This window comes from Schistocerca cancellata, chromosome 1 (genome assembly GCF_023864275.1).
Source record: "Schistocerca cancellata isolate TAMUIC-IGC-003103 chromosome 1, iqSchCanc2.1, whole genome shotgun sequence".
NCBI lineage: Eukaryota > Metazoa > Arthropoda > Insecta > Orthoptera > Acrididae > Schistocerca > Schistocerca cancellata.
This window is the reverse complement of record NC_064626.1, coordinates 1,208,643,776-1,208,670,127: the sequence shown is the minus strand read 5'-3', so window position 1 is coordinate 1,208,670,127 and position 26,352 is coordinate 1,208,643,776. Positions and strand designations below refer to the sequence as shown.

At 44.9% G+C, this 26,352-nt stretch overlaps 1 protein-coding gene and 1 non-coding gene across 3 annotated transcripts in view; both read left to right on the top strand.

The window, feature by feature from the left end:
• The window catches only part of LOC126094646 (uncharacterized), a 1,573,713-nt gene that overhangs the window by 1,532,585 nt on the left and 14,776 nt on the right, over positions 1 to 26,352 (top strand). The gene's annotated exons all lie outside the window — the stretch shown is intronic.
• Positions 3,679 to 3,753, top strand: Trnaw-cca (transfer RNA tryptophan (anticodon CCA)). The gene has a single exon. It is a non-coding gene; the product is annotated as a tRNA-Trp (tRNA).

The following is a 26,352-nucleotide window of genomic DNA, read 5'->3' as shown; positions in this document are numbered from 1 at the left end:
ATCAGAAAAATAAATAAATAAAAGCGGCTTTTTACGCACTGTTGGGTAAGGCCCAGCAACACACTTACCTTTGGAGCGTTACGTTCCAATTCCACGGTCATGTGTGGTTGTTAACCAGCCCACATTCTGCCGCCGTGGCGACTGACGAAGCCACATGTGTGAGAGCTGGCGCTATCACTGAACAGGCCGTGTGCCGTCATATGTGCGTTGTTTACTGCCTCATTAAGTCGCCCAACATGAACATGTGTGCCCCATCGTCCTCGGGCTCAAGATAAGGGAGCACCTGAATGTGATGAGCACGAAGCGCAAGATTTGCCACACATTGGATTTTGGGATGCCGTGTTTCCGTTAGAGATTCTTCTGGATAGCCTGTCGTATGGTCTCCACAATTTCGTGCGACGCCGATGACCCATCAGAACGTTTCTCCTCAGAAATCTTCCCATTTCGCTGGAACTTGTTAAGCAAGCCTCTAATTATTGTTCGCGTTGGGTCTTCTGTACGGTAACGTCGACGAAACCGTTCTCGAACATCAGCGAAAGGGAGTCCGTTGAGTGTCCAACATACGACGCTGATTAGTTGTTCTGTGGTCAGCATTTTTCAGGTTATCTAAGATAAAGAGACAAAAATCGTTGTCCAAGAAATGGTTAGGAACCCCTCGGGGACCATGTATTTAGTGCCACGTACCATCGCACTCGATTTACACGTTAAGCCTATAACAATACCTCCACTAACAGTTAATTAGTTCAAAATTATCACGTCGCGCACTCAAAGTATGACCTTTTTATTGCGCAACTAAAAGGTCTTTAATGTGACAGGTATTGCTACATCAGTTGATTAGTCACTGAAGAAAATTAACAGTAATATCACTTATCTTGTATTTGCAATCCAACGACGATCTCCCTCTGGCTTTGGCTCATAATTAAAAATGTTGTCTAGGTAGCATGACTATCTCTGTTGGTGCGAAAGGCACTCGGGCTGGCCGGAGTGGCCGTGCGGTTCTAGGCGCTACAGTCTGGAGCCGCGTGACCGCTACGGTTGCAGGTTCGAATCCTGCCTCGGGCAAGGATGTGTGTAATGTCCTTAGGTTAGTTAGGTTTAAGTAGTTCTAAGTTCTAGGGGACTGATGACCACAGCAGTTAAGTCCCATAGTGCTCAGAGCCATTTGAACCAAAGGCACTCGGATGAGAATTACGACTTGAAGAACTTACGAAGGCAATCTTTCAGGATTAATTTGATGATTTATGTTTTTCATTGCAATGTGTTTCATACTTTTTTAAACAATGGTCACTTGAAAATAATTCTTAACACTCACTTTTCACAAAAATTCATATTTATTAAACTTTTCGTACTTTCGCATGTTCAAAACATCACTTCATCATACAATTTCGCAACCGTTACTGCTCTTAATAAAACTCGCAACATTTTTCATTGTCGATAACTCAGACTCATCTTTTCATTTCCAACACAAAGTCAAGGCTGTTCATATTCAACACAAAAACTTGACTACCCTGTACGCTTCCGCGCCAAAAGTCACAGGCCAACATCAAAGATAACGATAAGTACAAAGATATTCAAATTAGATATTATATCGATTTCAACGTCTCAAAATATCGACGTACATACATATGAAAATGAAACCAAATTTGAATAGAGTGAAAAGTATGAGACATTACGTAGAAAAATATTCATTAATCTACGGTATCGAAAAATAGGGTTGGCGGGTGGTAATGGTTTCGCAAATAAAGAATCATTACAAGCCTTCACAATGATTAGTGTGCGCACGATGCTACATTGTGTTAACTTTAAGTTTGTCGATCCGTTCCCTGGTCCTTAATCGGTAGAAGTCGGCCATCTTCGCCCGTAGTCAGTTGTTTTCGGTTGCAGCCAACGTTTGCTCTAGCTGTCAATTCTGTGAGAGGTAGCCATTGTCTGCTGTGTTACTATTTTGTACTTCGAACTGTTTCGTATTCTTGCGCTAAAGTTACTTAATTGTTGCAGATAGGATCTTTTTCAAACATGTCATTATGTAAGGTAGTTTCAATTTCGATTACGAACAACATTTAAGCGAGCCTTACATCCGTGCTTGACTAGTGCCTTTGCAGAGGCGTGAAGCACAGGTTAAGGTGCCAGCACCGTAAAAGGCAGGCGTGACTAGTTCCCCGTTCTCGGTTCTTCTCCTCCTAGCGGCCCGCCCCCCGTAGCTGAGTGGTCAGCGCGACAGAATGTCACTCCCAAGGACCCAGGTTCGATTCCCGGCTGGGTCGGCGATTTTCTCCGCTCAGGGACTGGGTGGTGTTGTCCTAATCATCATCATTTCATCCCCATCGACTCGCAAGTCGCTGAAGTGGCGTCAACTCGAAAGACTTGCACCCGGCGAACGGTCTATCCGACGGGAGGCCCTAGATACACGACATTTATTTATTTACCTCCTAGCGGTACTTACGTGGGGGTCGGAACTGCTTCCTTTGCTCCCGGCAACTCCCTCTACAAATCGGACAACTTAGTTAACACACTGTACGGAAAATGCGGTGCGAGGGTACGAGTAAATACGTGTATTTTAAATGTATGACCTGTACCTGCATTAACAGTGCTAGTAATAATGGTTTTATGAGAGCTGCGACATCTGCACTCACAAATGGCTCTGAGCACTATGGGACTTAACATCTATGGTCATCAGTCCCCTAAACTTAGAACGACTTAAACCTAACTAACCAAAGGACATCACACAACACCCAGTCATCACGAGCTGCACTCACAAGCATAACAACAGTGCACGCCAACCAAATATAACATGCGCAGAGACAACTATGTTATGAAGTGCTATCGTCGAATAAACTCTAGCACATTTTATCAGCTGCTTGGATACTACTTTTAACTTAACAGACTATTATTGCACTGAATTCTTGTTGTTTGCATTTATCAGGATACCTGAAAATGGTCTAAGAAATTGTCTAAAGTACACAAATGAAGAAAAAATGACTGCTGCAGATGGCATAAAATCAAACAGTTTATCGCAGTTGCAGACCCAAGCTCAACTGATTTGATTTGATTTTAACAGGAGAACTAAAACAGCTTAGGTCTAACCTCTAACCCGCCACTGCCCGCACCGAAACTAGGTTTGTGCGGTATCGCTCCCTGTATATCTAGTAAGGCCAACCAGTGCCCTTAAATAGAGCAAGGAGTCCCTCTACCTGTTTTTTGTTAGACACAATTTCTTCAGGTCCAGTTGTCCCGAAGACTCTGTATCTTTTACTCTCCAATGCCATGCATTCAGAGATTAGGTGTGATGCAGTTTCTTCACCCTCATCACAGATCCTACATTTAGGGTCCTCTTCCATTATACCCATTGCGTGTGGATGTTTTTTGAAGTTCCCATGACCGGTCATCAGTCCAGTCATGAGTTTGAGCTCTTTCCTGTTCAATCCCGGGATTACAGAGCTCCTTTTAAAACATGGCTTGGGCATCATTACCTTACCATGTTTTTGTTTATGGACCTTGGTCCAATATCCTACGTGCTGGAATGAGATTTTCCCTCTGCAGCGGAGTGTGCGCTGATAAGCAACTTCCTGGCAGATTAAAACTGTGTGCCGGGCCGAGACTCGAGAGCTTCTGTAAGGTTTGGAAGGTAGGAGACGAGGTACTGGCAGAAGTAAAGCTGCGAGGACGGGGCGTGAGTCGTGCTTGGGTAGCTCAGTTGGTAGAGCACTTGCCCGCCAAAGGCAAAGGTCCCGAGTTCGAGTCTCGGCCCGGCACACAGTTTTAATCTACCAGGAAGTTTCATCCTACGTGCTGTTTCCTAAGCCAGTTCCGTAGTTCTAATTTGATCATAGCCTTGGTGGTTGTCAAGACAGTTTCCGGTCCAATAAATGGAGTTGTTGTCCCGATCCTAGCCAATCTATCGGCAAGTTCAACTAACGATAAGCGGTCCTTAATTTTGCGTGTTCAGTCCCGATTAGAATGTTCAGCATCTCGCGTCCGTAGCCTTAAAGAGGCTCTCTACTGTTTCGTAATCGTCACTCGCCCGTCAGCGCTGTATTGCGTAAAACCGAGTCCGTTTCTCTCGTCACGTACCTCGAGGCTGTCGCAGTACTTCTCCGACGCGAGGGCACGTCGCTGCGAACGCAACCGCTCTGGAAATATTTCGCGTCGGCCGCCTTTCCCGTGCGCTCCTCACGGGAGCCGGCGCCCCCGCTCGCCTGCCCGCCGCGGCTATGTAAGGGCATTTAGTCTGCCGATGCTAATTGGCGAGCGTAAACTTCCTCGTCGCGAGCCGGACCCGTGACGCGGCAACGCAAGGCGGGCTTTTTTTTTCCTTTCTTTTGTTTGCCCCGCGGCCCCGCCAAGGTTGACGGCAGCTGTGAGGCGACCTAGCTCGCAGGTGCCGACCGCCGGAATGCGCAGACGTGGGATCGGCAGTGCGTCTCCCACGCGGCGAGCTCTCGCAGTTGCGCAGTGCCGCCAGCGGGTGCTCCTGGAGTCTCGGAGAGGCTCCAGCAGCCGGGCCTGGAGCTTCGCGCACGCCGACCCACTTTCCCTGACCTCCGCCGGGGACCGCACCTCGCACAACCTTAGCCCGCCTGGGGTCACCGCGCTCGCGTACGGAATACGCTTCCAGGTGCGCCGGCTTGCGTCCTGCCGCCAAGGGGGACGCCGGGATCGCAGCGGTTCGCTCGTTTCTCGTGGAAGAGGTTGCAGAAGGTGTGGTCCCAAAGGCGTAGCCTTCTGTGGACGGCGCCGTGTGTGTCTCTCGCGAGCGAACTGTCCACAGACCTTGCGGTGACATTGAAGCCGTGTGAGTCACACGCTACGGCCGGCTTGTTTGACGTCGCTGCTCGTTTGCCGGACTTCAGGGAAACCGCCGCTTCGAGTTCCGGCCTGCGACGGACGTGTTGTAGCTTCCGACCTTGGCACAATTCTACTCCGTCTGACAGACTCGTCTTCGCGAAATTACGAGGGCTATTCGGAAAGTAAGGAACGATAGGTCGCGAAATGGGAACCACTGTGAAAATCAAATTTCAACTGTGGTTGTTGCCAACATTTCCGGTTTTTGTAACAGTGTCTATAAAGAGGCGATTGAAATTAGGTTGGCTGATAATTTAATCAACAGAGACAACGGGTTTCTTCTTAGCAAGACGTGGAATCCTGTATTATCTCGCATCAAAACTGAACGTTCTTCGGTTGCGATGTATCGTTGCCAGCAGTGTTTCACTAAGGGCGGCGCCACCTCATTGTCTAAGGAGGCAGAAACCGTGATGGGCGGCGCATGCGCCATGTACTGAACGGTGGCCTATATAGGACGTCGATTTGCAACCTGATCCGGCCGGTAATGGAGTATGCGTGCCCTGTCTGGGGATACGCGGCAAAGCAGCACCTGGACAAACTCCAGAGGCTGCAGAACCGCGCCCTCAGAAGGGCACTACATCTACCACTTGGATTCCCCACAGACGACCTGCACGCCGCAGCCGAAATCCCACTCCTGAGAGAGCGTTTCCAGGATCTGGCAAGGGCCTTCTATGAAGGTTCCTCCAGATCCGGAAATGCACTCATCCACTCCCTAGGTCGGTATGACATGTCCCGCGATATGCACAAGCGCCCTATGACGATCTTCGACGATTAAGTCGAAGAGAAAATCCAAACACCCAATCCCTAATCCAGTTCCTTCCCATATAACACCAATCATCTCGCCTACCCCAGGCAAGTACCAGACACATTCACAACAATTCATCACATATCACAGACACCAAAAATATATAGAAAAAACACACACACACGTACACAGGGGAGTAAAAGCCAAAAGGCTACAAACTCCCCCTCACACTTCCCCAAAGAGGGGAATGTATTAGATGAGAGCAGCAGCAGCAGCAACCTGGTGTCAGTTCTCAGCGGGACTCATCAGCAGAAGCAGCATTTTCCTGAAGATGGCGACCAGTTGGATCGCCGAAATATCGAGTCAAGTTGATTTTAGGATCCGGCAGCAAACCCGAAGAGGCTTTCAAGACTTATTACGCCGGGAAAGCCTACGTAATCAAAATCAAAACTGTTTTATTTGCAACAGTTAGGTACAACTTCCAGCTACTTATCTCCATAGTCGCCGATCGGACTTAGACGTCTGTCGTAGCATTTTATCATCTTTCCAATACCCTCGTTATAGGAGGCGGCCGCCGGTGCTTTCCGCCAATTCTCTACGCTGGCCTACAGCTCGTTGTCTGTGCCAAAATGTTGTCTTCATAGCCAGCGGTTCGTGTGAGCAGACATGAAACTCAGAGGGAGAAAATTACGGGCTGTATTGTGGGTAATCAAACATTTCCAATCGAAAACGATGCATGCGCATATTCATTGCCCCTGCAGAATGCGGCTGAGAATTTTCTTGAAGAAGAAAACGCACGACAGTTATGTAATGTTGGCTGCATAGCTTCAGGCGGAATTTCTCACCAGGCCCTCGTACTTCGTCCTAGGTATCTTTATGTGCTCACTGTGTGCTCAGAACTAAAAAGAACGACGTAATGCGATCGACGGGCGTAATAGAGACACTGCCCAACACATCTGTGCAAACTCCATCGGATTTTCACTGTGGTTTCCATTTCGCGACCGATCGTTCCTTACTTTCCGATTAACCCTTGTACATTCAGACGGAGATACGAAGAAAAACTTAAGAAATGTTAGATTGTCCTCTGAATGTGTGAACGGAACGTACCACAGGATTACCTGTGCCGATGAAACGTCGAAGCGGGCGAGGTGACCCTGTGACCACACACTAGACTCTTCTGTGTGAAGACGGCAACCCAGATACAAGTTTTCGGTGATTTTTCTTCAGAGGAATTCTTGGCTGGTTCCTTACTCATTCTTCCAAAATCAGAGCTTTTACTCTTTCGCCGTCGTCGAAGGGAAGTTAAACCTCCTGTTTCCTCCAAGACGTCGCTCCTTTGCCTTGGCAAAGAAATAGGCTGACTTCGGAAGTTCACGTAGCACAGTGCAATATTTGCAAGTCGTGAACGAACTGAACAAGGAATATTAATTACCATTTTGTCTGGAATTCAGAGACTTTGAGAAATCTTTTGGTTCAGTTTTGATAAAATGTGTACTAGTAACTCTTGAGACGCAAGACATTGATTGAGCATACAAAGTGAAGAGTGTATATGTCAATATTACAATTTCCATTTAAGGGGGCTATCGGCAGTATAGATGTTTAACATTTTTATGGCGCTGTTGACAAGTAGGTTTTTTGCACGTCCGAAGGAACACTGTATCATTATTCTTAATAACACAGGCACTGGAATATCGTATTTTTCCGCCGACATCAGGTAGCGACTTTCAAAAAAATGGGACTTAACATCTGAGGTCATCAGTCCCCTGGACTTAGAACTACTTAAACCTAACACACATCCACGACCGATGCAGGATTTGAACCTGCGACCGTTGCAGCAGCACGGTTCCGGATTGAAGCGCCTAGAACCGCTCGGCCACAGTGACCGGCTAGCGACTTTCAGTTAAAATGTCCTCCACCTGTACGGGAATTACATGTGTGTACGAGCGCAGGTTGTGACGTAGGAACGACGACATATGGAAGTTTTTGTCAGGCAGTGATTCGTACACGGATTGACAAAGCGCTTAAGGGACCGCTTGCGTAAAGCGGGAAATCTGGGTTTGAGTCCTACTCCGGCACAAATTTTCATTGTCGTCATTCCATTATACAGCTGTTGGTTCTCCGTATTCACGACTTCGAATACTTTTAATGGATTTTTGTATGGGCGATAGCACCTAAAATATGGGTCATTTATTTTATTTTATTTCGGCTTACAGGTTCTGTTTTGTGTACGTGTGATTTAATGGAGGAGTAATATTGGTTCTTATTTGTTACAACGATCTTAACTGAAAGATAACAAATCATCATCGATACTCAAAGGAATGTGGAAAAACTATGGTTTGCCAACCAAGGTAAAACATGGCCAGCTGGAAGAAATCAAAATCTACGCACATATACAAACATTCAACAAGTCCACTTCGAATTTAAAAACAAATGTTTCGAACAAAAATTTGAACACTTTAAAAATGTTTTACTTTCAAGAACGACACAACATACACATTTTTCTCAGTAATGCCTTAATAAATGTTAAGTTTTTGTATTCGCCATACTCAGTTCCGACTCTCACGAAACTAAATGCTGCACTTCCTGACGAATGATAAAAGATTCCTCGAGAACTAAGCCGAAGATTGTATGATTCTATTTTCGTCACGTTACAGCAGATCAATTTGCCTGAAACTGTCCTATTTAACTTTATTTATGTTCGTCCTAGAGTTTCCAAAATTTTGATCCTCATACAAATACAAGGTGTTTGAAAAAGAACTCCGTAGTTTTAATGTGTCTTAGAATCTGTACAAAGTGACATACACTATTCTAGTTTGTGGTGTTTGATTCATCAGCTCTCCAAGTTTGGCTCCCCTGCAGTTCGCAGGTCTGCTTGACTTTGAGACGACACCAGTGCTGTTTTTTTTTCCTCTGTTCCCTCAGCTCAGTCCCGACGTGCGTGCAGTGCAGTGCAGTGCAGAGCCACTCAGCAACAACGCGTACTCCGTATGTCAATGGAACAGTTAATCGTCATCATAACTGCAGAATTTGGGCGTCAGAGAATCCTCGTGAAGTTATTCAGCATCAACGTGACTCTCCCAAAGTTAATGTCTGGTGCGGTTTGGTGGAAGATCGTGTGACTGGTCCTTTCATTTTTGTAGAAAAAAAAAAACAATAAATGGAGACATTTACTGTTACATGTTGACAGAGTACGTCTTTCCCCAAATAGACGATATTGAGGCTTGGTGTTTCCAACAAGATGGCGCCCCACCTCATTGCAGTAACCATGTGCATGCGGCTCTTGATACGCGCTTTCCAGGAAGGTGGATAGGCAGGTCTGGCCCAATACCTTGGCCACCACGAAGCCCAGACTTAACCCCACAGGACTTTTTCTTTTTAGGCCACATAAAAAATGTTGTGTACAGTGAAAAGATCAGACACATCAATCATTTACGGGAAAGAATCGTCGCAGCGGTTGGGACAGTTACACCTGAATAGTTGTGAATACGTGACGAGAAGTGGAATATCGTCTCGACGTGTGTACGGCATCAAATGGATCCCACGTCGACGTCTACTAACACTAAACAAAACTTGAAGGAATTCTCTTTCATGAAATGTACTCAGTGATACAATTTTTCATTAATTTCCCCATTAAATTTATACTTAAAAATAGGGAGGTTTTTTTCAAACACCGCGTATTGAAGAGTAGTTGTAGATATAGTAGGAAAAAAGTATATAGCAAACAAAGTTCGCATTCACGAACGTAATATCCAGGTCAGCATTGGAATGACGAAAAATCTTACTCATATTCAGTTCTGAAGTTCTGAAGGCACTTGATTCGTGTTCGAGAGGGTTGGACTTCTAATTCCTCTCGGGTCACCATGATTGCCCCAAGACCTTTTCAGGCGAACACAAGGGTGGTTACTACGAAGAGTAATTCCTTTCTGCATTCCTGTCCGTCTGAGTTTATGCTACATATCTAATGACGTTAGTTTCTAACTACCCTTCACTTAGTTCTGAACGCTCTATCATAGAGCGCGACAGAAAATCTGTGGCCTGCGGCAACTATCTTACGTCATGGATGCAACCGCAAGAATGGCCGCCGGCAAGAGGAAATATGTCTGGTTCCACGTGCAGTTCACGTAAGAGACTGAGAACAGTCGTTGGGAGATCAGGTAGTAATCTTGTGTACTGTGAGTATTGTTCAGAACCTGATCTTTTAAACTGCGGAGAAGAACGGTACAGTAAAACATTAATGTCTCTGTCTCTGCTGTCGCGAATCATGCACCAAGGGAGAAGGCACAATAATTAAGACGCTGTATTCGGGAGGAGGGTTTGGACGCTAACCTGGAGATCCTGATTAAGGATTAATATTATCGATTTTTCGAATGTGATGTAGCTGTTGCAATATTTGATCAGGAATAATTATTTACATTCAGCCACATTGATATGCGTTGCAAACGACAGTTCTCTAATATCTGGTTGTTGACATTGTTGGTAGCTTTCATTGAGTTAAATAAAACACAGTAAAATAAAAAAAAAGTTATTTGGCTATGGTTCCAAGTGTTATATAAAATCGTGTGCGTCACACATCGCAACGACGTAGAAGGCCGTTCCCTCTTCTCCAACGTGGGTACCAAGAGCGTGCAGAGGAAGTTGCGAGCTGTTGCGCATAAGGCACCATAGTGCACGCGCAGCTAGTATTTGTATTTCCAAAGATGGTATTTGGACAACCTCTAGCTATTACTTCTGTAGATCACTACATACTTATTTCTGTCCGTTTGCACTAAAATAAAACGAGAAAGCTGTTAAAAGTCTCGTTCTGTTGTCATTCGTTTGCACTGCAATCTTCTCCAGATGGATTTGTCTGCTGCATCCGGCGTAACAACTAGACGGGTTTTGCTTCCGGACATGGACACTCGTTAAACAGACTGTTAACATGATTTACGATTCTCGAAGATGGTCAGAGAAAATCCCGATGAACACTGTTGAAGACTCGATAGATTTCCCGCTGAAAGAAAGTATCGTCGTTGGGCTGTCGTAAGAAAATGCAGAAGGATTACGACGAAACTGACATGTGAATAAATATCTACGTCTACTGGATACTCTGAAAATCACATTTAAGTACCTGGCAGAGTGTTTATCGAACCACCTTCACATTTCTCTATTATTCCAATCTCGTACAGCACGCGGAAAGGACGAACACCTATATCTTTCCGTACGAGCAGCGTCCTTAGTACGCTACAAATGTCAGTGGAGGGCAGAACACTGTTCCGTGTAGCTGTTATTGCATTACCACGCAGCTAAGTGAGTTCAAACGTATGCAAATTGTTGGTGGTCGTTTGGAGGCTGCTTCTGGAACCGAGGCAGCCGAAGGCATCGGTGTTTCAAAAGGCACCGTATCAAAAATATACACTGCATGCAGGGAAAGTGCAAATACGTCATCCGCTAAGTCACAACGCGGACGAAAGCGTGTCTTGAGTGATCGAGACAGACGGTCATTGAAGAGCATTGTAACGAAAAATTAGGGGTTCAAAGGTGCAAAAGTCACTGTAGAACTGAATGTTCCACTCGCGAACCGTGTCAGCACCAAAATAATACGGAAGGAGCTCCGTATGGAAGGAATTGTAGTGCGAATTCCAAAACCACTAATCAGTGGCTCAAATGTCCCTAACAGGAAAACGTGATGCGGAAGCCATTATGGAGCAATGGAAGATGGTCGTTTGGTAGGATGAGTCTCGTTTCCTGCTGTTTCCAACTTCCGGCCGAGTTAAGTCCCAAGAGTGACACATGGCTGGGGTTCAGTGACGATTTGGGCAGCTATATCGTGGTATTCCAAGGGTCCCATGGGTGCTCTGCAAGTTCGTATTACTGCCAGGAACTATGTGACCATTTTGGCTGAACAGGTCCATCACCGAGCGAGGTGGCGCAGTGGTTAGCACACTGGACTCGCATTCGGGAGGACGACGGTTCAAACCCGCGTCCGGCCATCCTGATTTAAGTTTTCCGTGATTTCCCTAAATCGCCTCAGGCAAATGCCGGGACGGTTCCTTCGAAAAGGCACGGCCGTCTTCCTTCACCATCCTTCCCTAATCCGAGCTTGTGCTCAGTCTCTAATGACCTCCATATCGACGGAACGTTAAACACTAATCACCTCCGCCTCTCCTCCTCAGGACCATCACATGCTACAATGTTTGTTCCCCAATGGTGCTGCTATACTCCAAGATGACACAGCTCGCATCGTTCAGAACTGGTTTCTCGTTAACTGTCGCATATCCCCGGGCCACCAGTCACCAGATGTCAATATCATTGAGCCTTTATGATCCTCTGTGGAGAGAAGGATGCGTGATTAATTTCAGTCGTTGTTACCTAAACTTGTCTACTTTGCAGGAAGAATCTGTAAGGGTTCCTTTGAAAGCATCTACGTCTACATGTACGTGATTACCATGCTATTCACAATAAAGTGCCTGGGAGAGGGTTCAATGAGCCACCTTCAAGCTGTCTCTTTACCGTTCCACTCTCGAACGGCACGTGGGAAAAACGAGCACTTAATTTTTTCTGTGGGAGCCCTGATTTCTCTTATTTTATCGCGATGATCATTTCTCCCTATGTAGGAGGGTGCCAACAGAATGTTTACGCAATAGGAGGAGAAAACTGGTGATTGAAATTTCATGAGAAGATCCCGTCGCAACGAAAATCGCCTTTGTTTTAATGATTGCCACTCCAATTCACGTATCATGTCTGTGACACTATCTCCCCTATTTCGCGATAATACAGAACGAGCTGCCCTTCTTTGTACTTTTTCGATGTCATCCGTCAGTCCCACCTGATGCGGATCCCACACCGCACAGCAATACTGCCTGCCGGAGAGGCCGTGAGATTCTAGGTGCTACAGTCTGGAACCGAGCGACCGCTACGGTCGCAGGTTCGAATCCTGCCTCGGGCATGGATGTGTGTGATGTTCTTAGGTTAGTTAGGTTTAATTAGTTCTAAGTTCTAGGCGACTGATGACCTCAGAAGTTAAGTCGCATAGTGCTCAGAGCCATCTGATTTGAACAGCAATACTCCAGAACAGGGTGGACAAGCGTGGTGTAAGCAGTCTCTTTAGTAGACGTGTTGCACCTTCTAAGTGTTCGCCCAATGAATGGCAGTCTTCGGTTTGCTCTACCCACAATATTATCTATGTGATCGTTCCAATTTAGGTTATTTGTAATTGTAATCCCTAAGTATTTAGCTGAATTCACAGCTTTCAGATTTGTGTGACGCATCCCGTTATCGAAATTTAGCTGATTTCTTTTAGTACTCATGTGAATAACTTCACACTTTTCTTTATTCCAATTGCCACTTTTCGTACCATACAGATATCTTATCTAAATCATTTTGCAAGTTGTTTTGATCATCTGTAGACTTTACAAGACGATAAATGACAGCACCATCTGCAAACAATCTAAGACGGCTACTCAGATTGTCTCCTATGTCGTTAATATAGGTCGGGAACAATAGGGGGCCTATAACACTTCCTTGGGGAACGGCGGAAATTACTTCTGTTTTACTCTATGGCTTTCCGTCTATTACTACGAACTGTGACCTTTCTGATAGGAAATCACGAATCCAGTCGCACAACTGAGGCGATACTCGGTAGACACGCAGTTTGGTTAGAAGCTGCTTGTGAGGAACGGCGTCTAAAGCCTTCTGGAAATCTAAAAATATGGAATCAATTTGAGATCCCCTGTCGATAGCACTTATTAGTTCAGCCCTATAGGATCTGCTATATTTGTCTATTCCGAGACGACTGGAAGCTGTTTCGAATGCCACCGGGTTTCCCCCACACCGTATTAGGCATGCAAATGTGTTGTATTGTCGGTGTTTCCGTATTTTTAACCACCTCTTGTACCCTCCGCCACGATTTTGCGGGACCGAAACATCATTTTTCAGTAAAAAGAAGCAACTGTTAACAACTGAGCAGTAGATAATTTTACAGGTTACGATCCCCTTAGTTATCAGTATGAGCTGTGACAGACGCAGGCAGAAGACGTTTGTATGTGTGGCGGAGTGTGAGCGCGGAGCGCAGGGACAGCGGACAGGTCACGACGCGGCGGCTGTCCCAGTGGGAGCCCCAGCTAGAGTGGGGCGCCTCTCGCCGTGCGCTCTGACGACAGGCGACTGACTACCTGCTGCAGGGCCGCTGCCACTGCTCGCTACCTGTGCAGCCAACACGTCTCCGCGGTAGAGGTCCAGAGCGACGGACTTCGAACCGGATACCACATCTACATCTACATCTACATGATTACTCTGCAATTCACATTGAAGTGCTTGGCAGAGGGTTCATCGAACCACAATCATACTATCTCTCTACCATTCCCAGTGTGCGATTTATGCTTTTACCAGTGGGGGGGGGGGGGGGGGGGACGTCTTAGGGGGTTAGTATAATTACATATGTTACTAGCTTGGACCGTGGCGTTACCCATGGTTAAACATTTATTTATAAATAGATGCTAATGCCGAAACTCACTATTCACGCGTATGCACTAATAAGTTCACGTTTCCGTATTTACCGCACGCGCGTCGGAAAGACACGAATACCAAACTAATCCCTTGCGTACATGTCGGTGCTTATATACCCATATCGGAGTCGCGCTACGTTGCATATACGCTACAGCAACACCATCATACGGAAACTTTGTCATTACCCCATATGTCATGATCCTGCAGACAAATAATAATAATAATAATAATAATAGTAGGAAACTCGGACTTTTCCTGGGTGATGCTGTTACCTATAACGATGTGCTGCCTGAAAAAAGCTGCACAAACATTTAGACCCACTAAAAACACTGGTCGTGTGTTGCTGAGAGCCTGGCTCGCCACCACAAGTCAGGCACTGCAATTGCCCCAGGCACAGGGCTGAAGCTGTATAGAATCACGTAGCTGTGTCTGTCATCTTTCTGGAAGAATGCACAAAGTTGAAATAAGTGGTTCATGTAATGTTAAAACAACAGCTGATTCCTCAAACTGGGGGCCTATCAAGTACGGGGTCCCACAGGGTTCGGTCTTAGGTCCTTTACTGTTCTTGATATACATTAATGACTTACCATTCCACACTGATGAAGATGCAAAGTTAGTTCTTTTTGCTGATGATATAAGTATAGTAATAACATCCAAAAACCAAGAACTAAGTGATGTAATTGTAAATGATGTTTTTCACAAAATTATTAAGTGGTTCTCAGCAAACGGACTCTATTTAAATTTTGATAAAACACAGTATATACAGTTCAGTACAGTAAATGGCACAACTCCAGTAATAAATATATACTTTGAACAGAAGTCTGGTAGCTAAGGTAGAATTTTCAAGATTTTTAGGTGTGTCCATTGATGATAGGTTAAACTGGAAGCAACACATTGATGGTCTGCTGAAACGTCTGAGTTCAGCTACGTATGCTATTAGGGTTATTGCAAATTTTGGTGATAAGAATCTCAGTAAATTAGCTTACTGTGCCTACTTTCATTCACTGCTTTCGTATCGCATCATATTCTGGGGTAATTCATCGTTGAGTAGAAGAGTATTCATTGCTCAAAAACGTGTAATCAGAATAATTGCATGAGCCCACCCACGGTCATCCTGCAGACATCTATTTAAGGATCTAGGGATCCTCACAGTAACCTCACAGTATATATATTCACTTATGAAATTTGTTGTTAATAATATAACCCAGTTCAACAGTAATAGCAGTGTGCATAGCTATAACACCAGGAGAAAGGATGATCTTCACTATGCAGGCTTAAATCTGACTTTGGCACAGAAAGGGGTAAATTATGCTACCACAAAAGTCTTTGGTCACCTACCAAACAGCATCAAAAGCCTGACAAATAGCCAACTAACATTTAAAAATAAATTAAAACAATTTCTAGATGACAACTCCTTCTACTCGTTGGCTGAATTTTTAGAAATAAATTAAGGGAAAAAAACAACTTAAACATTAGTGTCATGCGATATTTTGTGTAATGTAATATCTTGTACAGACATCTTTTATTAGCCTGACACGTTCCACATCATTACGAAGTGTCGTATTCATGATCTATGGAACAAGTATTAATCTAATCTAATCTAATCTTTGCCCAGACTAGATGCCCATACACGGGTAGCAGCCCTGTATACTTAATGTCTCACACCGTATACCCAGAAATGACCTACAAATATAATGATTTATTCTTCCTACTATGATATATAAGCCCAAATAATATTTTGTTGCTTGCTACATTTTCTGGTGTCACGTCTTGAGTCAGATGTACGGGTGGAAGTGTCTTACCGAGCGGAAGCCGGTTCGCGATTCGAAAGCTCGTAATTCGTCAGCTGCTACCACGTCGCCCAACACCGGACACCTAATCGCCTCGCCGTCCCAGATATCACCAGAGCTGAACGGAAGTGCGGCAGCTCTGCTGGCCAACTGGTCTTAGCCTACGAGGCCTTTTGCAGCAACGAGCGATTAGTGGCCTCGCCTAGACCAGCCGGGAACCCGAAACGACAGTGTCTCAGTCAGCTTAGGCCCCTGCCCCGCTTTCCGACAGCGGGCAGCGGGTCACGGGCTCGCCTGCCGGGATGTGGAACGTCCCGTGGGAGAACTGGAGGAGCCTACGCGCCCCGCAGCCGCCGGGAGACACCACGGAGACACAGGCGCAGACAGGACACACATCCGCAACCGGTTCTGCGCCCGCGAATTCTCCACCACCGGTCCGCAAACCGGACGCCCACGCGCCCGCGCCTCTGGCTCACACTGAGCCGCCGAGGAATGCCGCCTGTCTCCATCTGTGAATCGTAAAATACGAACGCTTTCGAAACGGGCTGGTTGGCAGCACGTACAAATCTTGGCATTCATCCGGTCATAATACTAGTGCTACTGTAACCTCCCCCTCACTTATCGACCTTAATGACAGTGAAAAATTAAACCGCGTGTACCTAATGGAAATTTGGGAAAAGCAATCGTCACCGAAGTTAATCTGTCGGTAAAGAGGGAGGAAAGGGTAACATCTAAATGAAAGGAAAAATGTTAATGAAACTGGTGGAATTTAATTTTGGAAAGGGGTAAAGTTAATAAAGAAAGTAAATGTGCGACCGTTACGTTAACAATTAACTAGCGGTAATTAGATATTTGAGATTTGGGGGAAATTACGGTCGCCAGTCCTATGGACAATTACTACAGTAACTGAAAAAGAGAGGTTATTACACATATAATGAGCACTAGAAGCGTGGCAACTGAAGGTTGACACGTGAAGTGTGAAAACTGAAAGTTTGTCAGAAGTAGTAAATTTCGCTACACTCTGACTTAATTTAGCGAAAGAATTAATAAAACAGGAAAATCGAAAGTTAATTTAGTGACTGAAGTTAATAGTGAGCTTTCTTTCTGAAGCACATCGAAATTCAGTAAAATACGGTTACTCTTGGACTACCTCAACAATCATTTCAAAAGCTACTTGAATCTACGCAATTTAGAAAGAAGAGATTTAACTTTGAACTTGAATTAAATGATTCTGAACAATTAACAATAGTAAAATTTAGTACGTACCAAGCTGAGCTGCAGTCACAGGTAAGCTAAAATACGGTAACAAAACTCGCACTCTTAATTCGTGCTTGTGTAATCTAAATATTGTAGCCAGATATGAATACTTTAACTGAACTTTGAAATTAAAGCAGTAAAATGCTATATTATTATTTTAATGCTGGCGTTTGAATTTCAACGACACTCGGGTTCATTCCGGAAAAGGAAGGGACCCTGCTTGGTAATGCAATTGGGACAATGAGCAACAAATGTTCATGCTAAGTTGCTGTAATTATAGTTACGAAAATGGTACAGTTTGAAAAGCTGAGGTCTGCCATACAGTTCTAAAACTTTACGTGCTCCCAGTCTTCCTTGTTGGTTGATTGAAGGTTTGAAGCCGTCGATCGAGGAGGTGGCGACAGTCACTCATTGTCGGCCGTCGCTGTTGCAGAAGCTGGATGTTGGCGCGCCTTCTTCTCGACACGGTCACCAGACGAAACGGGCTCTTGATGTCCGCCGGCTAATGCTTCCCGTCCGCGACACCATGTCAGAAACTATCATCGCAAGTCGAGCGCAATTACATTCTGCCAAAACCCGAAAGCGCGGCAACTCGCGGGAGCGTCACACAACACACCTGCTCAACCGCACTACTCCAGCCAGACTCCCTCTGCTCAGGCCGCGCTCCACGCGGCAGAGTTAACACTACCAAGGATCCTAAACACTTTGGTTCTCCACACGACCTATCGATGTATTCGTTCGATAGCACAGTTTTCCCTAGGACAGACCCAGCGTATAAATACAAATAATATTCACAAAACAAACCAACATAAATGCATAAATATATATATATATATATATATATATATATATATATATATATATATATATATATATATATATATACAAACAGTAACACAATTACAATATACAAAGACACAGAAATTTTATATCTTCAGCTAACAAAATAAGGAAAAAAATTTGCAGTTCAATAGATGGAAATAGGAGGATGTGCATTTCCGGCGTTACACTACTTTAGAATCAAATTCTGTAAGCTTCATTCCGAACAATACCTAAGTGTTTATGCGAGATTATGGACCCTGTTTATGCCCTGAAGTATAGACCCAGACACTGAATATGACCAACGCGATCTGACCTACGAAGTTTAGTTCGGAAATGGCAAAGGTTGCAGACATCGGGTCAGAACATTCAACATATCTCCCGAACGTAACACCACAAAATTAGTTATTTTACAAACACCTACATCAATAGTTTGCAAGTCACCTGACGATGTTTGGCGAAGGGTACTTGGATTATCACTATCAGTTCCTCCCTTCCTTCATCCATTCGCGGCGCGTGGGCATAATGATTGTCGATAAACCTCTGGTTAGCTCTAATTTCTTGAACTTTCTCGCTGTAGACCCTTCGCCAGACGTATTTAGTAGGAAGTAACGTGTTGTTCTTTCTTCCCGGAACACACTCTCGGAATTTGAATAGTAAACTATTCCGTGATGTACGACGCCTCTCTTGTAGCGTCTGCCACTGGACATTGTTGAGCATCTCCGTAAGGCTCACACGCAAACTGAACAACCCCGTGTCGAAACGCACTGCTCTTCGTTGGATTTTCTTTACCTTTTCTCTTAGTTCTACCTGGTAAGGCTCCCAGAGTGATGTTTCGAAAAATACACTACTGGCCATTAAAATTGCTACACCAAGAAGAAATGCAGGTGATAACCGGGTATTCATCGGACAAATATATTATTCTAGAACTGACATGTGATTACATTTTCACGCAATTTGGCTGCATAGATCCTGAGAAATCAGTACCCAGAACAACCACCTCTGGCCGTAATAACAGCCTTGATACGCCTAGGCATGGAGTCAAACAGAGCTTGCATGGCATGTACAGGTACAGCTGTCCATGCAGCTTCAACACGATACCACAGTTCATCGAGAGTGGTGACTGGCGTATTGTCACAAGCCAGTTGCTCGGCCACCATTGACCAGACGTTTTCAGTTGGTGAGACATCTGGAGAATGTGCTGGCCAGGGCAGCAGTCGAACATTTTCTGTATCCAGAAAGGCCCGTACAGGACCTGCATCATGCGGTCGTGCATTATCCTGCTGGAATGTAGGGTTTCACAGGGATCGAATGAAGGGTAGAGCCACGGGTCGTAACACATCTGAAATGTAACGTCCACTGTTCAAAGTGCCGTCAATGCGAACAAGAGGTGACCGAGACGTGTAACCAGTGACACCCCATATCATCACGCCGGGTGGTACGCCAGTATGGCGATGACGAATACACGCTTCCAATGTGCGTTCACCGCGATGTCGCCAAACACTGATGTGACCATCATGATGCTGTAAACAGAACCTGAATTCATCCGAAAAAATGACGTTTTGCCATTCGCGCACCCAGGTTCGTCGTTGAGTACACAATCGCGGGCGTTCCTGTCTGTGATGCAGCGTCAAGGGTAACCGCAGCCATGCACGGTCTCCGAGCTGATAGTCCATGCTGCTGCAAATGTCGTCGAACTGTTCGTGCAGATGGTTGTTGTCTTGGAAACGTCCCCATCTGTTGACTCAGGGATCGATCCGTTACAGCCACGTGGATAAGATGCCTGTCATCTCGACTGCTAGTGATACGAGGCCGTTAGGATCCAGTACGGCGTTCGGTATTACCCTCCTGAACCCACCGATTCCATATTCTGCTAACAGTCATTGGATCGCGACCAACGCGAGCGGCATTGTCGCGATACGATAAACCGCAATCGCGATAGGCTACAGTCCGACCTTTATCAAAGTCCGAAACCTGATGGTACGCATTTCTCCTCCTTACACGAGGCATCACAACAACATTTCACCAGGCAACGCCGGTCAACTGCTGTTTGCGTATGAGAAATCGGTTGGAAACTTTCCTCATGTCAGCACGTTGTAGGTGTCGCCACCGGCGCCAACCTTGTTTGAATGCTCTGAAAAGCTAATCATTTGCCTATCACAGCATCTTCTTCCTGTCGGTTAAATTTCGCGTCTGCAACACGTCATCTTCGTGGTGTAGCAATTTCAATGGCCAGTAGTGTATTTTCACTAGGAACAAACAGTCTAGGTTACAAAGATAGCATACGTTTTATTGATAGGTTTCGCCTTTTGGCCACCGTATATTTACAGGTTTTTTTTTGTTTCTTCTGTCACATCATACAAAGAAAATATTCCAGTTCACGCTATTGTGACCGAGCGACGTGGCGCAGCGGATAGCTCACTGGACTCGCATTCGGGAGGACGACGGTTCAACCCCGCGTCCGGCCATACTGATTTAGGTTTCCCATGATTTTCCGAAAGCGCTCCAGGCAAATACGGGGATGGTTCCTTCGCAAGGACACGGCCGTCTTCCCTCCCCATCCTTCCCTAACCCGATGGGACCGACGACGTCTCTTTTTGGTCCCCTCCCCCCAGATCAACCAACCATGCTATTGTGGGTAAGGCAGTATCACTTGAATACTTATATATTGCTCCTACAGTCAGTCACTTTCTGTTCTAATGTTGTTAGAAAGCACTTTGCTAAAATATGTTACACATTTTACGCTGATAAAATCATACAAATAGTACTTTGCACTTTCTACTAATGCAACGGTGCTTGAAAGCTGCTACCGTCCATTCTCGTGGCGTACGCTCTGACTCACTCACACCCAGATTGCCGACGCGTAGCTAACAACAAAGCTAAGAACTCGGTGACAATGTCCAGCTGCACTCACCAGCGTAGGGGCGTGACACGAAACGTTCGAAGTGATGTCGGAACGACAGTACTCCTACAAGGTGTGTCTTTGCTTCGTGATTCTGCAAGGCCGCAGCTACCAATGCAACACAGGACACTCTTTTGTTCTTTCAGTACAGTATTTCTGATTACCGCATGTTTGGTGCCTTAAGGAATGCCCTGAAGTCCTCCGGAATCAGAGTTCAATGTCTCACCACTCATTCGTCGAACTGCGCTCCTGCATGATGCATAACGCACATTATGTCAGTTACCCTTCTCGTACGCTGTCAGACAACACTGTTTGCCATAATGTTTTGAGACGCCGCGTAGGTCAGTTTGTAAAAGTAATTTTTTCCGAGTTCCCTGCCTAGCTATTAACGCCGTACTTAAAGCGAAGTAAAAGGGCCATTTGCAAGGATGTTGCAGGTAATGCGCCCGTCCAAAGACGCCATTTGGTCTGTAGAAATTCGTCTCGCTACGCAGCAGTGACTGCCCAAAGCCACACCTCTGCATAATGTATGCACCATTGTTGGCACAGATTTACTTGGGCTCACTCGACAACTCGTCCACGATGTAAATAAGGCGCGTGGGTAAACACAAATTGCTTGTCGTTTACATCCGGCGGTTCAAAGAGCGATTTCGTCCCACGCGATTTCTCTATACGTTCGCACTGAAGCAATAATGTCAACAGACACGCTCGGTGTATGAAATTACCCTGTTTACATGTGGCGCTTTCAGGAGATAATATATGATTGATCTTCCCACCAATCTGTTTAGCTCGTGATACAATATTTCACTCCTAATATTCTTAAAGGAGCCGGAAAATTGCAAGAATTTCGTACGCGCTTTACTGCAGTTCTTTGAAAGACGCTAAAGCAATACACTTCTTTAAAATTGGTATTTCTAATGGAACAAACTACGTCTGTAATTTTAATAAATATTACATGGAGTATGTAAATAAAATTGTCACACCGTCAGAAAGAATAGTGCATATAGAATGTTTCTCGATCTGCATGTTATTGTACCACATAAAATTTCAAGTAATTGGTAAAGGTATTGCCGGTATTGAGGAGCACATAAAGACGCTTAGATTTGTAGGCAATGTATGAATGTTTTCCGAGTCTGAACACAGCCTTAGAGCTGGTATGGAAGGCATGAACATGATCTTTTCCAAAATGATTAACCCGTACATCATATAAAATGTGTGTGTGTGTGTGTGTGTGTGTGTGTTTGTGTGTCTGTTCCACGGCTCCCCCTACACCACTGGGCCCATCTCACCCAGGCTTGGTACACACGTCCATTTCTGTCAGACAACAATCGCTGTGGGGGTAACAATAGCAGCAGAATGATCGAGAATGGTAGACCCTACCAGGATATTAAAGCAGAATTGATGAAACTAAAGTAGTGTTAATTAAGAAGAAGAAAGTACTAATATCGAACACTATTAATTTGAGCAGCTACAAACAGTACGTAAAAGGTTTTGTATGGAATGTTGCACCATACAGCTCAGAGACCAGGGTAATAGCGCACACAGTATGTCTTTGAGAAATGATGTTGGAGAAGAGTCTAAAAGATATTACGGACAGACAGAATGATTCAGAAGTCGTTCTTTCGTTCATACTTATGGAGAATGTATAACATTCAGTTGTGCGTGATTAAAAATTATAACTTTTCCTTCAGCTGTTTCTTATAACAATGTTAAATGGCGTTGATTTAGAAGGTAATACGCTGTATCATAAAGCATGAAGTCCTGCATTCATAGAAATACAAGTGTACGTGGTCACGCACTTCAATCGTCTTTTCGTTCCCAGTTCTCTGTCGAGGCACATTAACTGACATAATCTTACTATGCAAGAGGCGACCCCACCCATCTTTCATGAACGTTAGACAACCTTGCTTGTAACAGTCGCCAGGTCAGAATACACGCCGTTATCCTTTGACAAGGTTATCTTGTACGCATAGCTCACAATGGGATCGTGAAGATAAGATTATAATAATTACTGCACACACAGAGGCATTCAAACAATCATTCTTCCCGCGCTCCATACGTGAATGGAACAGGAAGAAGTCCTAGTAACTGGTACAATGAGACGTACCCCTTACCATGCATCTCACGATTTCCAGAGCATAGATGTAGATGTAGGGGGTGCTTGCAATGGTGTCCAACACTACTGCAGTCCCTCCCAATAATAATAATATTATTATTATTATTTTCATTATTATTTTATTAATTCGACGGCATAGCTGTTTCCTCTGTTACAAGCATGACATATCATAATTCACTACACTTGAGTTGCGTCAATATTGTTCTTGACATGTGGGTTCAAAATTACAGCGGCGATTCAAAATTTCGACAGATGCGAAGGAGACTGATAAGTGACGACGATAAAACTTGAGTCACTGACCACAATAGCTTGATACTGTTAATCGATGGGACGCAATCACACACTCCGACATCCAAAAGCGAAAAAACAGTGTCTTCTGTGAGATAGTACAAAGACGTGTCGGCTTATGAAAACCAACAGCAACGAATTCTGTGGCGTGCAATTGCTTAAAGGATAAGTAAAACTGTAGTCAACCAGAAAGATGGTTTAAATGCCACAATGCTTTACTAGACATTGTCCTTTGAAGTGCCTTCCTCTGACCCATGAACCGAGTTATCTAGGCAGTTATAGGGGGAACCTACTAACAAAAACTGCCAGAGATGAGAGCAGGACTGATCGAGGATCGAACCCCACGCCTGCAAATCTGAAGTTGAGCGCTGAGACTTGATGGTGGTTGTCCGCACACTAAGTGTTGCACACGCGAGCTGCTACAGTCTCTCACCTGAGAAGTTCTCGTGTGTCCACTGTACAGTCTAAACCTTACGCAAGGAAATTGGCAGTCGCCTTGTTAATAATTAGTCACAAGGTCGCCTGCAACATTAATACGTTTTCCTCGCGTATCACTGGCAGTAATTTGTGAAGGACGGGCGTGGCGGCCCACTGCGCTCGTAAACACGTTGCTGTCTTTTGGGAGAAACGCCAGTAGCAGTCCTTGTCCGCGGGTCGGACTTTCCTTACATGCAGAAAAGGACTCCTAAAAAGGCCATCGTCTGCCTCTACACAGTTACTCGTCCAGTGTACGTAAATAATGTGCCAACAGTCCCCTCTGCGTCAGTGTGAGGCCTGCCACCATCTGCTTTACTGTATTCTGTTCGAGCTCTAGGGCTGCACTGGAGACCAGCGGTAGTACAACTCAGGGGCGTTACGACTCAAAATACACTATGTAATCAAAAGTATCCGGACACCCTCAAAAACATACGTTATTCATACTAGGTGCATTGTGCTGCCACCTACTGCCAGGTACTCCATATTAGCGACCTCAGTAGTCATTAAACAAAGTGAGAGAGCAGAATGGGGCGCCCTGCGGAACTCACAGACTTCGATCGTGGTCAGGTGATTGGGTGTCACTTGTTTCATACGTCTGTACGCGAGATTTCCACACTCCTAAACATCCCTAGGTCCACCGTTTCCGATGTGATAGTGGAGTGGTAACGTGAAGGGACACGTACAGCACAAAAGTGCACTGGCCGACCTCGTCTGTTGACTGACAGACTGCCGACAGTTGAAGAGGGTCGTAATGTCTAACCGGCAGACAACTATCCAGATCATCACACAGGAATTCCAAACTGCAAATACTACGTCGCCAGTAAATCCCAAACTCGTTTGGCGTAAGGAGCGTTAACATTGGACGATTGAATAGTGGAAAAACGTTTTGTGGAGTGACGAATCATCGTACACAATGTGGCGATACGATGGCAGGGTGTGGGTATGGCGAATGCCCGATGAATGTCACCTGCCAGCGTGTATAAAGCCAACAGCAAAATTGGGAGGCGGTGGTGTTATGGTGTGGTCGTGTTTTTCCCTTGTTGTACCCCTTGTTGTTTTGCGTGGCACTATCGCAGCACAGGCCTACTACATTCATGTTTTAAGCACCTTCTTGCTTCCCACTGTCGAAGAGCAATTCGGTGACGGCGATTGCATCTTTCAACACGATCGGACACCTGTTCATAATGCACGGCCTGTGGCGACAATAACATCCCTGTAATTGATTGCCCTGCACAGATCCTGACCTGAATCCTGTAGGATACCTTTGGGATGTTTTGGAACACCTGCGTCGTGCCAGGCCTCACCGACCGACACCGATACCCCTCCTCAGTACAGCACTCCGTGAAGAATGGGCTGCCATTCCCCAAGAAACCTTCCTGCACCTGATTGAACGTATGCCTGCGAGAATTGAAGCTGTCATCAAGGCTAACAGTTGACCAACACCATACTGAACTCCAGCATTACCAATGGAGGGGGCCACGAATTGTAAGTCATTTCCAGCCAAGTGTCTGGATACTTTTGATCACATAGTGTATATAGGGTTCTTCAGGTCTGAAGTATAGGCTCCCTTTCTCAGAAACGGTGCGTCCGATCTGTTTCGAGTAAAATCCGTTTTAGGCAAATCGTCAAGAGTGAACAGAATGCTGAACGTTACATTTCCTGGAAGCTGTTCGAAAATGGAGAAAACGTAGTCCGGAATTTCAAATGGGATCATGGGAAAAGAGCTCTCCAAACTTAACATTTTTGTTTTAAAAGATATTTTCGTATTTTCCGTTGTTTCGATGATATCATTAGAGAAACCTCATCGTAGTGACGCACCACAGCACAACGCACCATTCAACCGAAGCTAATGGAAACAGTTGACGCTCGATTGTTTGACTTGTATTTCCTCACTGCTAGTCGCATTACTCACTTCTGACTATAGTTTCGCCAGTACACTGTCAGATATGAAAATTCTTCGCAGATTAAAACTGTGTGCTGGACTGAGACTCGAAAAAATTGTTGGTTTAAGAATTACGTTATTGGAAAACTGTTCTCGAAAGTAATGTCTTAGCAGTGCGATCTGCTGTGATAAGTTTCATCACCGGGAAGAATCTATTCTAATCTTTTTATCAAAGATAAGTATTGATACCTCAAGGTATCGATAATTTTACGAGTGCAATGCTCTTCTTACGATAGTATTCGTGGGTCAAAATTTTCGTTTCTATCCTTGTCCGTACCGTCAATGGACTCGTAGGAGACGAAACAGGTAAACTTTCATAAATCCAGCCAGTGAGGTCAAGATAATTGTGAATAAAAAAAAAGTATTTTCCCATATAGATATCACGCTCGAATTTAGAAATTAGTAGAAACTAAAACAGTCTTATGGTATTATGTTTTGGGGTAACTCTTCTCATTCTAAAAGGATATTTTTGGCTCAGAAACGGGTTGTTCGGGCAATAAGTGGTGGAAGCTCGAGAACCTCTTGTCGACCCCTGATCACTCGTCTAGGCGTTTTGACACTGGCCTCTCAGTATATATATTATACTGTCGTTTCTTGTTAACAATATCAGCTTATTCCCAAGAATAAGCAGCTTTCACTCAGTTAATACTTGGCAGAAATTGAATCTACATCTGGATCTTCCTGAAATCT